General features: G+C 43.1%; 1 long non-coding RNA gene across 1 annotated transcript; it reads right to left on the reverse strand.

Annotated features, from left to right (window-relative positions):
• Nucleotides 1-1,074: 1,074 nt before the first annotated feature.
• On the reverse strand, nt 1,075-9,942 carry LOC132532632 (uncharacterized). The gene is made up of 3 exons (XR_009544554.1): nt 9,686-9,942; nt 4,962-5,046; nt 1,075-2,856 (listed from the first exon to the last, which is right to left on the reverse strand). It is a non-coding gene; the product is annotated as an uncharacterized LOC132532632 (long non-coding RNA).
• Nucleotides 9,943-17,977: the final 8,035 nt, after the last annotated feature.

Below are 17,977 nucleotides of genomic sequence, written 5' to 3' on the forward strand. Positions count from 1 at the left end.
TGGTGCTGAAGTGTCTTTTTCCCTTTTTTCTAAGTCTCTCTGTCTCTGTCTCTCTCTTCTTTCCTCCCTCTCTTCTCTCTGAATACACAGAATGAAATAATATGGCTTAGGAAGCTACTCAGAAGTATCACTAAGCTCAAAACCTTGAGTTCATTCTCTGGTGATACATTGTATATATTTATATATACTATGCCCTTCTTTGGGGTTCCCAGAAATATCCTAGAGAAAGGAATTTGACTGGATTTCTTTTAGATGAGGGGCTGGTTCAATGTTCTGTGACCCTCAGTACATTACAGGAGTGGAGGGAGGGATCAGTTGGGTTCCATATGTAAAATAGCTTCATCTGACACTTAATGACCAGTGCTATCAGTTTACAGTTGAGGGAGATAAAACCTAAGAAGGAGAGCCAATTTTACCAACTGCCTATGACTTCTTTGCCTACTACAGCCTCTTGAGAGATTTCTCTGCCCCCATCTCTAGAAAGAACAGCTTGGGGTCCCTGATCTTAGCTGATTGGATCAGGAACTAACACCCACCCACTCAAGTCAAGCCAATCAAATCCTTCACTCTTTGCTATTTAAACAATTGATAATTGGTCTCCAAACTGCCATGGAGCTGTGAGGGCCTAAGAGGGTCAAGCTTAGAACTGGTGCCCAGATAAGCACACGCCACAGACAGGGAGAAGTAAGGAGGCAAAGAAAGAAGGCCTGGCTGGGAAAACCCTCTTCATGGAGGAAAACTGAGAAACTACATCTACTTGAGGAACTGTGGAAACAAGGTTATTTTCTTGTTGTCTGTTTTTGTTTTTTGAGATAAATGGAGATCTGCTTCTTATTGTGAAGCCAGGTTAATGTTCTAGCAGTAGGATGCTAGAAGATGCCCCTTGATGCTGGTAATTTAGCCCCTGCTTCTCTCCTCCTCCTCCTCTTTCTTCTTCTTCTTTTTCTTCTCATTTCTCCTCCTCCTCCTCCTCCTCCTCCTCCTCCTCCTCCTCCTCCTCCCCCTTCTTCTTTTCTATTTGAATTAAATTTAAGGCACTTCCCCCATGCCTAACCAATAATCCCTGGACCCTCGGAACCAGTGAGGGGACAAGACTAACTGGTGAGCTTCTTGTCCAGTGTCTTTTCTGTGATACACAACATCTGTTTCTCCCTTGGGGCAAAGCATGCCTTTGGTATTGATGAGGCTTATTTGGATATTTGGTAGTGAAAATGTGACTGCTTCTGTATCCTCACAAAGTTGTGGATGGGACACAATGCCAGTCTATCTGAAGATGGTCACAAGATACTTGAAGGAAGGCCCCACGGTGGGCACTTGTTCAAGGCCAGCTCAGAAACCAAAAGAGCCTTTGTCTGTGAACTGGCAGAGTTCCCTGTTCTGGACCAGGACCTTGTGTTGCAAATCCTGACATCAGGTTTTTCTCAGTAAATAGTGAGAATCCAGGCTTTATGACCAATTCCATGTATTGTTTTCTCTGCTAGGAAGCAAATAACTTGGCAGGCAAAGTCACTTTGCAACTTCCCACCATCGGTGAGAGAACTGGCACCTATTCCTTCTGGGGACTCTCTATACATAATGATCCACTTAACTTTTCATTTGGATCATTGTTTCATGGTTATTTATTTGGGACCTGCACCAGAAGATCAACTTCCTCAAAACAACAGTAATAGTAAAAGAACTTGAGTACCTGCTCTTTGGCCCACAAAATATTGTGTAAAAATAGGTAGTATCATTAAAATTTACAGATAAGTAAGCTGGACTGGAGCTCAGAGAGTCTTTAAGTATTTTATTGTTATCTCTTAGCTGGTAAGTATTTGAGTTAGGCCACCATTCTATTACTCATAAAAGTTGTTGTTTACTGGGTTCATAAATTATGCTCTGGACAATGTCTAAAACCTTCATTTCCTCTTCACAAACTTCCCTGTGATTCATATTAAGATATGGACAAAAAATATGATCTTTCCACTTGACCCAGGTTCATGCCTGGCCCTCACCATGTTGGGGGAAGCTGCATTGCTGTGATGTCATTTCTTCTCTGCCTTTCTCTTTCTATATGAAAATGTTGACCCAAGAGCAATGAACCCCAGGTGACAAAAATAAATAAATAAAACACAAACAGACTACCCTCAAATACAAAAAGATGTAGTGATTTTCCCAAATGGCTTATAGTGGTGAAATTTGAGCTCAGATCTGCCCAGCCTTCAAATCATAGGTTATTTTCACCTTTAACCAACAACCCCTCCTCTTGTTCTTCTCTGGGAGTCCAGCTGAGGTCATAACTGGTATGTAGAGTTCTTATCCTCCCCATCTCACCTCCAGCCTGGGCTTCTCCATTCTATTCTCAAGTTCCCACATAAGATTTCCTCAGTCCTCTCAACTGCTCTCTTTGTGGGCAAGTTTCATACGCAGATCTTCACCTTCTGCAACCCGGACAGGTGCTTTATCACCTCTGAGATGACACAGTAAGTAGTGGTAGAGCTGGGGTTTGAACATGGACCATCAAACCATACTGAGTCTTGAAGTGATTTGTGAAAAGAGACCCTGAAGAAGGGCAAAGCTCTCAGGTGAGAAGAAATAATCAATAGAAAGGTATAATTATCAGGATGACACAGTCCCCCCACACACCCTGGGAGGAAGCATGTCTAATCTCATAAAGTTATTACACCACTGTCTATAATATCAGGGATCCAGAAGAGCTCATTCCTGCTTCCAGAAACATCCGTAAGTCTGTGGAATCATGTGATCTTGGTCATACAACAGTAGAACAGTAGATTGACCAGGTCTTGCTGAACCACTTGGAGTAAAGAGAAGACACTGTCAACAGAGAAGACGCTGCCATCTCGGAGGGTGGTTTCCCTGAAAAAGATTGAAAACTTGGTTGTGTACAGAAGGTTTATTATAGAATGTGCCAGAATTAATACCAGAGAGAGAGGCAGGATCAGGCAAAGGGAGAAGATAACTCACAAAGCAGTCACAACAAAAGCCTCTGCTGATGTCACCAAGCTCCAGAACTAGAAGGGCCCTTAGTGTACTTCCTCCCGAATTCAGGTGTGAGGGCTTTGAACCCCAACATGGACCAATTGTGATGTATGGAATACTTCGTAGGCCAGGTACATACTCCAACATGGTTGCTCCCTTTTGTTAAAAGCAACTCCTGGCTGTAAACCTTTAGCAGTTAACACTGCCCAACCACTAAAGGGATTAGCACCCCCAATTCTAAAGAGAGATTTGGGGCATGCCTTTGCATCCACTACTCATGGCCTTTGGAATGTATCTGGATGCCAGCACATGTTTGGGGAGGGGTGGTACATGCCCTTCAAGCCCTGCTGGAGGCCTCTTCCACCCCCCCTGGGCCACTCTGAGAAACAAGGTAGCCTTCTGGTGGAAACTCGACAAAACAGCACACAGAAGACTCTGTTTTACTTGGGAGAGTCTTCATCTGTCTGGAAATGGCCTGGAGAAGGAAGGGGATTAAGCACTTCTGTCTCAGTGGAGTTACTTCTGAAAGAGCTCAGTGTCCCTAAAACTGTGTGAATCTTAATGAGTATGGGGCCTAGGGAGACAGGTTCCCATCACCCTTTGCCCTGGTGACTCAGCTTGGGGGAAGCCCAGCCTCAGAATCTCACCTGGGGTGATGGCAAAGTTGCAAGTGTTCTTTTGGAAACCATGCTTGTTCTCTACCAAACCAAAATTACTAATTCTGTGGCATGACATCACCCTCTGAGAGAAGGGAAAAAGAAACACAGAGAGAGAAAGAGAAAGAGAGAAAAAATTCTCCCGACTCGTTCTTCCAAGAGCTGAAGTAGGAAGAGTTATTAAAAAAAAAAAAAGTCCCTTCAATTTGTAGTGTCTTTGGCCTGCCTGGCCACTTCTGTGATGGATTATGTTATTACTCAATTACATAATAGATGGTTGTCTAACTCCCCCAGTTGTATATAGATTTTTAAAATCCATTTACCCTGTAAACAAGAGCACAATTTTAACCACCAAACCACTCAAAATCTTAACCCCAAGCCACCTTATTTGCATTTTTCCCTGACAGAGCTTATATTTGTTATTTCTTTAATTGGACAAATTTGAACTCACACTCTGACCACCAGCCCAGCCCAGCAGGGCAAGATCATCTTCACTCTCCAGTCATTACCCTCACCCCTTTCCAGAATTAGAGGAATGTTTAGTAGCCTAGGGCCACTTGCAGAATTCAAAGAATGGTTTGATTTTCAATCTGTTGGGTCAGAGGAGGCAGCAAACAAAGACTATAGCCCCCCTGAGTCATTCTAGAATGGGGCATCTCATCTCAAGTAGTTACAGCAAATGTTGGGTTCTGAAACTTCCATAAGCTCCTCGCTGGAGTTCTGAGAGCCCTGGAGAAACTCTTAGAACCATAAGGAAAGCAAATAAATAAATAAGAAAAATCAGTAGGTCAGCTACTAAAAAGTCCTTCAACTGTCTCCCAAATGGTCTCTTCTCTCAAAATTCTCTCCTTCATGGAATTACTTCATCTCACAAAGAGAGGCAGCATCCCTGACCCAAAGTGTCCAGGTCCAGCATGCTCTGTTTCCCTTTGAGTCAGGTTGACAAGTGAATATACTTGAATGTGAATATACTTGTTATAACAAGCACAGATGGCAGAGTTACAATATGACAGCTTCCTTTAGCATCCTCAACTAGTTTGCATTTTTCTAGGATGTGTGCCTGTGGGGGGGGGGCAGCATTTTTTCTCTTTGCTTTAATTGTTGCTAATGTTCTGTACTATTACTGCCATTGTTTTTTTTTTTAATCTTCCCCATTCCTGAAGGACTCTTGTCCAGGGTCAGGTCATTGGGGTCCTTGCATGCCCTGGTAGCTTGGTATTTAGCTTGCAGCCACGGTACCATTCATGATCAAAGAGAAAAAGCAGGATTAAAAGGAAAGAATTGCTATTTCTTTGTAAGAATTGCTGGATGTTAACCATCTCTGACCGTGTGTCAACTCCTTCCAACTTCACTCATCAATAGACTCTCTTGAAACCTCATGGCTCCCCTGGCCTATAATCTTCTTTTGTTTCTGTAATGAGGTGAAGGGAAAGAACGTCCACTGAAAGAAGTTGCAATTAATTATGCCTCTGAGTAAAGCTTTTGGATCATGATAAGTGTCTCCCAGTCAGAAGCTCCAGCCTTCCTGGACAATGTGTGTGCTCTGCTCCCTTTTTGTTTCTTGTTTCTTTTTTAGGAAGAAAAGGAAATCAGGAAACATTTCAAAAACTCAATAACTGACTGCAGCGAAATTCTTTGGAGGTTAAGCCATGCTTTTGGAAGATGAGACTGATATGCCTTCAAACTTTCTGGAAACATTCTTTGACCAGAAGGAACTATACTTTTTTTTTTCTATGACATTATCTCAAATTATATATCTATAGAGAGACGTCTGATGGGAGTTGTGGGATAAGGGTAGTGACTCAAGTCACTAAGTTGAAAAATAAGTTTTAGTTTAGAAGTCAAATGAAATCTGTATTTTAAGTTTGGAGTGGTTTTGTTGTTGTTTTCTAGTCTGAATTTCTTTCTTTTTTCTTTTTTCTTTTTTTATTGGTTTAATAATGATCCATAAGACCATAGGATAAGAGGGGTACAATTCTACACAATTCCCACCACTAGAGTTCCCTATCACATCCCCTCCATTGAAAATGTTCCTGTTCTTTATCCCTCTGGGAGCAGGGACCCATGATCATTATGAGGTGCAGAAGGTGGAAGGTCTGGCTTCTGTAATTGCTTCTCCAATAGACATGGCATTGGCAAGTTGATTCATATTCCCAGCCTGTTTCTATCTTTCTCTAGTGGGCCAGGGAGTTTGAAGTTTTTATAAAGTGGTTGGTTAACATTTGTTTTAGAAACAATTGGTTTCACAGTTTTTGACAGTTTTTGAATAAAAAACTGTGCTTGGGTTTCTAAACAAGTCACAATATGAAACTCATACAACTGTCAGACATGCAAAATACAAGCCTGGTGGCTCACTTAGTAGACCACTCACATTAACATACGCACAGATTATGCGTGGATCTAGCACCCTGTGGTGGACTCAGTTCAATTAAATGATAACTCCTAGCCAAAGGGAAGTCAGAAAAGAAGATAAAAGAAACACAAGGAACATGATCACTTACAAGGACAATAGACAAGGAGAAGAGACCAGGTCAGGTCCTGTGACACAATAGTTACCTTTTATCAAGCACTAAGTATAAAACTGAGGATGTCTCAAACACACAGAGATCAGACTTATTTTCAGACAGTTGCGTCAAGGTTCAAGGTCAAATGCTAGAAACAAAGGAGTCAAGATTTAAAGCCAGGTCAGTACTTCTTTATGACATATATACCCTTAACTACTGAACTGAGTTGTAGTCTGAGGAAGAAGGAATCCTGTAAGGACATGGGGAGGAAAAGAAGAGGTTAAAACATCAGTGATAGAAAAGTGGAGCTTTCTCTTGAAATAAACAGATGAATAAGAGGGTAGGGTTGAAAAGCCTGGGTTGAGTTTAGCAACCAAGAGGGTGTGTGGTTAATTTTAGGTCAGCTTGATTGGGTCACAGTGCCCAGATATTTGGACCAACTTCATTCTGGGAGTTTCCATGAAGTGTTTTGGTCAAGTCTAACAACAAATCAATAGACTGAATTAAGTCATTTTCCCTCCCTGATGTGGGTGGGCCTCCTTTGACCAGCTGAAGGCCTAAGTTGAACAAAAGGCCCAGCAAGAGAAAATTCCTCCTGCCTGACAACAGCTCATGTACCTGAGACATTTGCTTTTTTCTTGCCTTCATACTTGGGCCTAACCATTAGATCTTCCTAGACAGTGACTTTGGGTCAGGCATTAAGCCATGAGCTCTCTCCTGAGACTCCAGCTTGCCAATTCACCCTGTAGCTCTTGGGGCTTTATCCCATAATCTCATCAATCGGCTCTTTATAAAGAATACACACACAACACATACGCTCATATGCTCTAGTGGCTGTAGTCCCTTCCTGAAAGAATACTGGCTAAAACAAACATCACCCTAAGACAACCATCAATGACCTAATCAATGTGCTTCCTCTTTTTGTCAAGACTTTATACAAATTCAGGGACCAGGGGCCAGGCAGTAGCACAGTGGGTTAAGTGCACATGGTATGAAGAACAAGGACTGGTGTAAGGATCCCACTTCAAGCCCCTGGCTCCCCACCTGCAGGAGGGTCACTCCATGGGCAGTGAAGCAGGTCTGCAGGTGTCTATCTTTCTCTTCCCCCTCTCTATCTTCCCCTCCTCTCTCAATTTCTCTCTGTTCTATCCAACAACAATAATGGCAACAATAAAAATTATAACAACAAGGGCAACAAAAATGGGAAAAAATGGCCTCCAGGAGCAGTGGATTCATTGTGCAGGCACTGAGCCCCAACAATAACCGTGGAGGAAAAAAAAAAAACCCTCAGGGAGCACATAAGAGCTCACTTGTGGACAGTGTCCTTGAGAACAGTAAACTTTTTCTATGAAAGGCCAGATATCAAAGATTTCTAGTTCTGTGGACTCTAAAGGCATCATCAGAGCAACTCACCTCTAGGTAGACATAGAAAATGTATCAGTGCCCCATCACCTGGTATCCTAGACAGGAAATTCTTGTATTTCCCCATAGATAATATGGGCCTAGGCCTCTCATAGATCCCCCTCTCTACTACCACTGGTCCCCCCAATTGGCAGTGTCATTATAAGCCCTTTTGTGGGCTTCTTCAGGACCATACTCTCACTATGAAATAGCAGTGGTAGGGACTGCCTACTTTCTGAAAGGAGTCTGGCTCATCATACTCTGTCACTCGAGGAAGATTAGCTCTGAAATGAGTGCAGCCTGGAATGTTCCAGCTATGACTATGGACTGTGAGTTCAATCTGACAGGGACTCAGAAGTTATACAATTTCTTGTGTTAAATATAAATAGATATGGGCCCCAGGTTAGATCATTGCAGTGAATAGTTAAATATATATACATTCTTCAAGTTTGAGTGCAACTCTCTGCTCTGATCCTACTTTCTAGATCTACTCCCAACTCTGACACCATCTTCCCAGACAATATTTCTGGTCCGCCCTCATGTTAGATAGCAAGCTCAAGCAAAGATTAAGACATAAGCTCCTAGGAACATTCCTAAAATATACTTCCTAGCTGCCTTCTACCCTAATGTCCCTACCTTTATCTGCCCTATTCCTACATTAGGGTTCCTGTTTATTAAACATTTTGTTTGCTTTATACCTTACTGCATTTCAGCCACCAAGCTCCAGATGCTGCTATGATTTCATCCTGACTTCCCTAGGCAAATGACCTCACCAGTGTTTCCTAGAGCCTCGCCTTCCCAGAGCCCTACCTCACTAGGGAAAGATAGAAACAGGCTGGAGTTATGGATGAATCTGTCAAGGTGCATGTGCAGTAGAGAAGCAATTATAGAAGTCAGAACTCCCACCAACTGCACCCCCAAAAGAATTTTGGTCCATACTGTCATAGGGATAAACAATAGGGAAGTTTCCAATGGAAGGGATGGAACACAGAACTCTGGTAATGAGAACTGTATGAAATTGTACCTCTATTACTTCATAATCTTTTAAATCAATATCAAATCACTAGTAAAACATAAAAAGAAAGTATGTTGATGAATGGCCATGATTATATTTTTTGAAAAATAAAACTTTATTTTTCAAAAAAGATCATGGGCCAGATATGGCCTGCAAGTTATAATTTGACAACTTCTTATAGTATTGGGCAGATATTAAATGTTCCTTGGTTTAGGAGCACTATAACTTTTGAATAACGCTCCTAAGATTGTATCACATGTAAATAATGAAAGGTGCTTTGAAAAATTCATCTGCCAGATATTCATTGTTTATAATAGAGAAGAATGGAAATAAGCAAAATAAAATGTTATAAAACATATTATGTCTACATAGTATAATAGCAGGCAACCATTTAAAATGATACAAAATACAATGTTTAGAAGAATATTTACTGACTTCAGCCTATATCTAGTATATATAGCTAAGTGGATAAGATAGATTATAAAGTGGCTTGAACAAAATGATTCATGATAGCTTACACGAACACACACACACACACAATAAATAGATGCACAAAGTCTGTCACCAAGACTGAAAGGATACATATCAAAATATTAAGTTTTGGAATTATGAGTGATTTTGCTTTTCCTTATGTTTCCCTGTCATTTCTAAGTTTCCTGCCATGAGGAATCTTTAATTCTATAGGAAAAAAATATACCGCTTCAAATTTTTCAATGCACCATAACATTTCAAGAGGATGCTCACATCTAAGCTTCTCATTTATTCTTACAGTGAAAAGGAAGTTTCCACCATCCTTGAGAATAAGAAGTCCTACTCGGGGGGAAAAAAAAAAGTATTCCAAGGTCAAAGACTTTTGAGGAAGTGACACCAATTCCTTCTTGGAAACATGAGAACAGTGAAACTCAGAAAGATCCTTCAGCAAAACATTTGCAAGAGTATTTGCCACACTAACTGACCGATGAACCATCTGCTAACCATCCTGGAACCACAGGGTTGCATACTCTGCCACAGCACTTCATTGAGACTGGATGTAGCAGAATGTGATAGAAAGTAGCTAAGGAGAGGAGAGCCTCCCCAAAGAAGGAAGGAATTTCTGACAGGTACAGTAGATGAGGAAACATTATTATTACCTTTTGTGGGAATAGCCAAAGCTGCATCTGGAAAGGACCAGAAGAACTTCAAGTGCTGGGGTGCAAGCACTTGTGCGTTCACATCTTCCTATGGCTGTAATGAGGCCACAATGCAAGAGGCTGTGAAAAGAGCACAAGTGACAGCCAAGTGGGTGACAAGTTAATTTCCCTGCAGAGGATTGGAGCCTGCCTGGCTGGAACAGGCACACAATTTGCCTAATTTCCCCTCAAGGGACTTGTCTTCCCTCCTCAAGAAAGTCACTAAGGAGTTTCTCATTCTCACTTGTAAACAACCATGGAGAATGTTTTCCCATGATCTCTCACAGTACTGGCCTTTGGACGCTCATTTAACCTAAATGGCTGACAGCTTCACCGAGGTCCCTGGAGACTTAACCCTGCCTGATAGGCAGTCTGCCCAGCCCTGCAGATCTCAGCTCTGCAGACAACAGTCAGAGGGGCCACCACCATCTGGGATGCAAGGACTGGGTGCCAAGGACAAAGGATATAGGATAAGCCAAATTGTTCACCACTAGGGGCACATGGCAAGTATATTCTTCTTACCCATGTGCTCAGGGGGTCTGGGTTTGAAATCCGGTACCAAATACAGGACTTGTGACCAGGGACATAAATTCTCCCATTTCCAGATTCCGAGCCATAAAGAGGAAGGCATCAAAGTGAACTGACCAAAGTGAGAAGTAACAGACAAAGCCTGGCAAACAGCAGATGCCATCATGCTGTGATGATGATGACAGCAATGATGAAGACTGAGACCAAGATCTCGACTTCCAAGGCTCTCTGTGACCCAGGAGAAAACAAGACGAAATATAACCAAAGGGAAACAGTTTCAGGCCCAACTTGCCATGCTCATTGGACATGAGTACTCAACAGAATGGCCCAGGGTACCAGAACAGACCAGGGAGAACTTCATCAGAGGACATAGAGTCTTGAAATTAGGGATGAACCCAGAAGGATGGAGGGAAAGAGGAACAGTGCAAACTTGTGATCAGACCAGCTATTGCAGAAGAGGGGAAGAGAGTCAGAAATAAGAGGACAGGAAACAGATAAACAGGCTTGAGCAAGGAAGGACAAATGGTGATCAGGACTGAAAATCATGCAGACACCCCCGAGATACTTAGGTCAAGAACCCTCTGAGGTTCCTGAGCTCAGACACTAGATTTTAAAAAAATGACCACTGGAAGGACTGTATCAGGCCCCTAGGTAGAAGACACAGGAAGGGGGCCAGGCAATGGTGCACCCAGTGGAGAACATGTGTTACAATGTACAAGAACTCAGGTTCAAGTCACCAGTTCCCACTTGATGGAGGGAAGCTTCACAAGCCCTGAAACAGTGCTCCAGGGGTCTCTCTTTCTCTCTCGCTCTCTATTTCTCACTTCCCTCTTGATTTCTCTCTGTCTCTATCGAATAAATAAATAGATAAAAAAATAAAAAGTAGATACAGAGATCTGGTGGTGGGAATTGTGTGCAGTTGTACCCCTCTTATCCTACCATTTTATTAATGTCTCCTTTTTAAAATAAATAAAAATTTTTAAATAAAAAAGAAATAAAAAATAAAATAAAATGTGTTTTTTAAAAGAAGGCATAGAAGAAGGAGGGGGGAAGGACATCTGGAGACAAGACTGAGCAGCCAGAGGCCAACTCACAATAGATTCCACCTGAAAACAACAAAAGTGTTTTGGAGACACATCAGCAGAAGGTAGCAAGCCAACAGAAAGCATGGTGTGCCATCCCAGTGTCATCTGCTGAAATGACTGCCGGGCTGACTGAACTGGTAGAGGGGTCAGGACCCCCAGAGGGAAGTCAAAAAGCTCTCGAATGATTATTTAATTTTTACAAAATCAGATGACTGTTACACAGGCAGTAACAAAATTAAGTGGAAAGGGAAAAATGAGGAGGGTCTCTTGGGGAATTAGTTTTTGATTCTTTTGTGGGGAGGTGTCCAGAAATTAGCCAAAGACTACACCAACCCCTCTGCAAGAATCTGAGCCCCCCAAAGTGTCTCCCCACTTTTTTCTTGGTGGCCTGAACTCCCCAATGAAGACAACTTAACTGAATGTGTGCTGAAAAGGAAGAAACCAACAGGTCTGACCATGGGCAAGCTCTTCTCTCTCTTAGTTTAGGATTTATCATCTGTTTCTCTGAGCTCCCCACCTCCCATCCTGCCTCCTTAGAAGCTGCCTTTCCTTCTAGAAAAGCAGCTCCTTCCTGAAAAGTCTCCCAAGCTAAACCAGCATAGTGGCAAATTCCTATTGCCAGGGGCCTTGGCATCTGAAGGAGACAGGGGTGCTCCCCAGCCAGAGCCTAGAAAGCCAGTTGGATCCCATCTTATGCTCCTGTTCCTCACTGCCTTGTCAAAAGTCCCTTCTGTCCCCCTGTCATCATCAAGAGGAAAAAAGACAGGCGGCCAGGCTGGCCGGACAGTGATCAGCGGCTCAGAAGGAGCTGAGGGAGAGGAAAATATGCAGCATTAATATTTAATGTCCCCTTTCCATTTTCCCCTAATAAGCTGAGAGCTACGGTGGGGAGAGCTGATTTATTTTGTCAGCAGTGGAGATATTTCAAGTATGATACGTGTCACCGGGTCACATGGAACCCGTCACACAAAAACAACACTGCAGAGGCGTCCAAGGGCAGGCTCTTCAGGACTTGATCTCAAAGCCTTTAGACTTCAGGAAGTTTTGCAAACACAGGATTTCAGTGAAAAGTGGGATGAGATTGTACCTCTACCACCACCGTTCATTTGGTGCATGGTTCTGGGGAGCAAGGCAGAAGGAACAAAGGCTTTGGAGGCCTTGGTCCATTTCCTCAGCCCCAATGGCTTCCTACAGCAAGTCCTGCAGCTCTGTCTGAAGGTGTCTCTATCCACCAGTGCTACTTCTGCAGGTCTGACTGGGAGAGCTAGGAAGCTGGCATTTTGGGAATAGCATTAACCCTCATCAGGTGGAAGTTTCTGTGTAAGTAGCACACTGCTTTACCTCTCTCCCAGGTAATGCATTCAACACCATCTTCGTGGGATCCCCGCTCACTGTGAACCCCCACCATCTACGTCACTAACTTGCCCATGAGCAAACCTGGGATTGACATCCTTTCTCTAGCTAATGTTTCCACTTCCTTCCTAGCTCTTTCTGAATCACCATGCCACCTCCCCCCCCCCCAAAAAAAAGAGGTTAGCCTAAAATTGCTGTCTTGCAGTCTACTGAGCAAACTACTTCATCCTTACTTTCCCAAATTAAAAAAAGATGATGATCGCAATGACCATCTGCTGGTGGTATGGAGAACCAAATGAAATAACAGGAGGACTGGGTGGTGGTGGCACAACCAGTGGAGTACATACATTAGAAGTTCAAGGACTCTGGTTCAAATCCCCTATTCTCCACTTGTAGGGGGAAGCTTCAGAGTGGAGAATTAGTACTGCAGGTGTCTGTCTCTCTCCTTCTCTATCTCATCCTCCCTTCTCAATTTTTCTCTGTCCTACCACATAAAGGAAAGGGGTAAATGGCTATAGGAAGCGGTGGATTCATCATGCGGGCACTGAGTCCCAATAATAACCCTGGCAGCAATTAAAAAAGAGAGAGAGACCAGGTGGTGGTGGGCCCACCAAGTTGAGCACACACATAACCATGTATATGGACCCAGGTTCAAACCTCTGATGCCCACCTAGAGGAGGAAAGCTTCACAAGTTGTGGAGTTGGTCTACAGGTGTCTTTCTCTCTCCCTGTCTGTCTCCCTCTCCCCTATCAATTTCTCTCTGTCCTATCAAATTAAATATACATAAAGGAAAAATGGCCACCAAGGGCAGTGGATTCATAGTACCAAGTCCCAGAAATAACCATAGTGGCAATAATATATATATACACTGACATGGGAGGAGGTAGAAGTATCAGTCAATGCAGTACTCCTTGCTCACCTCCAGTGGGAATATGAGTTCCTGGGAAAGTGTGCACCAAGCCCTGATATTAATTGTAAGATCAATTCTCACTCCTTCCCTCTGTGGCTGTGAATTTAGTCCAAACCTAGTTGATCCTTCATTATCCCTACACCCCCCCCCCCAGAGCAATTTGTACAGTGTGAGAAGAGAAGCAAAAGAATTGAATATGTGCTCCAGAGGTGAAGGTAGAAAGAGCATCTTCTTTGAAGACAAGTGACTTGGGTGTGCTGTGGGTTGAACTGTGATCTTCAACGCAAATATGTAGTTGACCCTAACCTTTACTATCAATGAATGCAGCTTTGTTTGGGGGGGGGGTTGCAGATATAATTAATTTTAAGATATTGAGATTGTCCTGGATTAATGGACTAGATCTTAAATCCAATGGCAAGTGTATTCTTATAAGAAAAGGAGAAGAGGAACCAAGGAAAGGACAGGCCACTAGAGAGAGCACATGCCTTGTTGGGTGCACAGCCCAGGTCCAAGCCCCAGCACTACATGGAAGTACCATAGCACCAAGGGAAGCTCTAGGTCTATGATCTATCTCCTCTCTCTCTCTCTCTCTCTCTCTGAAGTAAAAAAGCATGAAAGTGTTGGCTTAGGTCAGTAATGAAATTGCACATATTAAGTTACAAGCATCACACAAATTAAAAAACAAAAGAAGGGCAAAAGATACTGGCAAAAAGAGAAACACAGGGGGCTGGGCAGTAGTGCAGCGGGTTAAGTGCACATGGTGCCAAGCCCAAGGGCCGGAGTAAGAATCCCAGTTTGAGCCTCAGCTCCCCACCTGCAGGGAGGTCACTTCACAAGCAGTGAAGCAGGTCTGCATGTGTCTATCTTTCTCTCCCCCTCTCTGTCTTCCTCTCCTCTCTCCATTTCTCTCTGTCCTACCCAACAACAACAGCTATAACAACAGTAATAATAACAACCACAACAAGGGCAAAAAAATGGGAAAATTAGCCTCCAAGAGCAGTGGAATCATAGTGCTGGCACCAAGTCCCAGTGATAACCCTGAAGGCAAAAAAAAAAGAGCAAGAGAGAGAGAAGCGCAGGGACCAGGTGGTGGTGAACCTAGTTGAGTGCAAACATTACAGTGCACAAGGACCCAGGTTTGGTCCCCTGATCTCCACCTGTAGAGGGGGAGGGGGAATATTCACAAGCAGTGAAGCAATGCTGCAGCTCTCTCACACTCTCACTCTCTCTCTCTCTCCCTCTCCCTCTCCCTCTCCCTCTCCCTCTCCCTCTCCCTCTTCTCCCTCTCCCTCTCCCTCTCTCTCCCTATCCCCTTTCCCTCTAAATTTCTCTGCCTCTATCCAATATAAATAAATTAAATAAACAAAAACAAAATATTTTTTAAAAGGAGAAACACACACACACACACAAAAAAAAAAGGCCTTGTTGAGAAAGAAGCAGATTGGAAAGATGTTACCACAAGCCAAGGAGTGTCTCCATCCATCAGCAGCTGGAAAAGGCAGACAGACTACTCCTTAGAGCCTTCAGAGGGATCATGTGCCTGTCAGGCCTTTGATTCTAGCTTTAATGGGAGAAGCTGTTGGGGATAAATAGGCATGTGGCATTTTGAGTATCAAACTATTGAGACTAGCTTCTATCCATTGCCTTAGTTTGACTGACAATGGGCAGAAAATCAACTTATTGGGAGGAGGTCAACTCACAGTGTTAGTCAGGATGACCTAACTTCTGTAACAAGTACCCCTAATCATAGTGACTTAGTACATAAACGTTTCTGCCTGGCCATAGTCCTTAGCCTGGTGAAGACCCAAGCTCCTCCCATCTGGTGGCTCCGCCCTCCTCTAAGATCTCACCCTACTCTGTTCATCCAGCTCCCCAGGGAAAAGATACAGTTAGAAGATGACATCTGAAGTTTTTGTTTTGTTTTATTTTGTTTATTGGATATTGTCACTTGAGCAGTGTCCCCCAAAAGATTTGTTCAAGTCCTAACCTCAGTAACCCTATTTGGAAATAAGGTCTTGCAGTTGTAGTCAGATTAATGGCCTTGGGATGAGGGCATCCTAGATTTAGGGAGGGCACTAGATTTGATGATCGGTATCCTTGTGAGGAAAAAAAAAAGGGAGGGGGCTGCGCAGTAGCACAGTGAGTTAAGTGCACATTGCGCTAAGCGCAAGGGCCAGTTTAAGGATCCCGGTTCAAGTCCCCGGCTCCCCACCTGCAAGGGGTTCGCTTCACAGGCAGTAAAGCAGGTCTTCAGATGTATATCTTTCTCTCCCCCTCTCTGTCTCCCCCTCCTCTCTCCATTTCTCTCTATCCTATCCAACAACAGTGACAGCAATAACAACAGTGATAAACAACAAGGGCAACAAAAGGGGAAAAAATAGCCTCCAGGAGCAGTGGATTCGTAGTGCAGGCACTGAGTCCCAGTGATAACCCTGGAGGCAAAACTAAATAAATAAATATTTTAAAATAAATAATAATAACAAACAGAGGGAGGCATAGGGAAACATCACATTAAGACAGGGAGAGAAGAGAGATAGCTACAAAGAATGCCGAGGACTTCTGGATCTCCACAAAGCCAAAGCAGAGGCACAGACCAGATCCTCCCTTGGGATCTCCAGAATTAAACAACCCCTAACACCCTGGTTTCGGGTTGCTGTTCCCTGGAACTGTGAGAAAATAGTGTCAGTTGCTTTTACCCACTTGTTCCTGGCAATGTGTTTTCTTGCAAGTCAACAAGTCAAGCACAACCAGACAGTGGACAGTGCACCTCTGCTTGTAGTCCACTGACCTACAGCCTCTTTTCCCCTCCAACACACACACACACACACACACACACACACACACACACACACACATGAACCTACATGGCCCCATATGTCGGCCAGCCTGGTACATGTGATAAGGTCATGATCTAAGAAGTCATATGTATTTAAGAGCCCTGTCAGTCTCTGTCAGATTCACAGAACTAACGACTAGGAGAAGAAAACAGAGAACGAACCAACCTCACACCATAGGGTGAGACTGGTTAGAGGACAGCTACTACTGAAAATTTCAGAAAGTGACCACTGACTGCTTCCCTCACCTATCGAGGGACACAGATGTCCCCCGGGGAACCTCTATCCTCAGCACCAGCTGCCCATTAGAATCTGCACAAAGGGTCTCCTTTTATAGAAAACTATCATTGCTGGGCTGGGGAGATAGCTCAGTGTATCAGTCTACAGGGCTCATGCCTTTGAGTGCCTGGGTTTGATTCCTGATGTTACATGGTGCTCTGACTTCTCTAGCTCCTCCTCCTCCTTCTTCTCCTTCTTCTTTTTTCTCATTCTCCTCTTCATCATATGTAACTCTTACACACATGCTTTAAATAATAAAATGAAACACTGCTCTATTTATGTACTTATTTATGTTTATTGTGGAGTTGAGCCATGTGCAATTTCTCTGCTCCCAATCTGACTTTTAGGTTGATTTTAAGATTTGTTTTTATTACATAGGAGAGAGAGAGAATTTCAAGCAGCTGGGCAGTGGTGTGCATAGTTGAGTGTACATGGTTCAATGGAAAAGAGCCAGGATTCAAGCCCCTGGCCACCACCGGCAAGAGGAAGCTTCAAGAAGGGATGAAGCAGTACTTCCGGTGTGTCTATGTCTCTTGCTCTTAGTCTTTCCCTTCCCTCTCAATTTCTTTCTGTCTCCATCCAATAATAAATAAATAAAATATTAGAAAGAATAAAATGTACAAAAAAAAGAGAATTTCACATGAGACAAAGGGAAAGAAAGAAAGAAAGAAAGAAAGAAAGAAAGAAAGAAAGAAAGAAAAGGGATTCATGTGTTGGTGTACCCAACTGAGTGTGCATGTTGCCATGTTTGAGAAGCCAGGTTCAAGCCCACAGTCCCCACCTGCAGAGGGGAAGTTCACAAGCAATAAAGCAGATTTGGAAGTCAGTCTTTCTCTCCCTCTCTCTCTCTATCTTTCTCTCTCTCTCTCTCTATATATATATATATATATGTATATATATATATATATATATCCCTCCCCCTCTCAATTTGTTTCTGTCCTATTACAGAAAAGGGGAAATAAAATGGCCACCAGGAGCAGTGGGTTTGTCATACAGGACTGAGCCCAAGTGATACTGTCGGAGGCAGTAAAAAAAAAAAGAGAGAGAGATTAATAATAAATAAACAAAGGAAGGAGACAAGTATAACTCTGGCAAATACAATACCAGGGATCAAACCAAAAACCTTAAGAACACACTATTCCAATGTTGTACAAGTTATTTCCCAACCCCTAGGTAGACTTTTATTCAGGTGGTAATACAGAGACACAGGTAGGGAGCAACTCCATAGAACTGCTTTTTCCCACTGTATGTAGTGCTAGGGCT

The sequence above is a fragment of the Erinaceus europaeus genome, chromosome 14 (assembly GCF_950295315.1).
Source record: "Erinaceus europaeus chromosome 14, mEriEur2.1, whole genome shotgun sequence".
Taxonomy (NCBI): Eukaryota; Metazoa; Chordata; class Mammalia; order Eulipotyphla; family Erinaceidae; genus Erinaceus; species Erinaceus europaeus.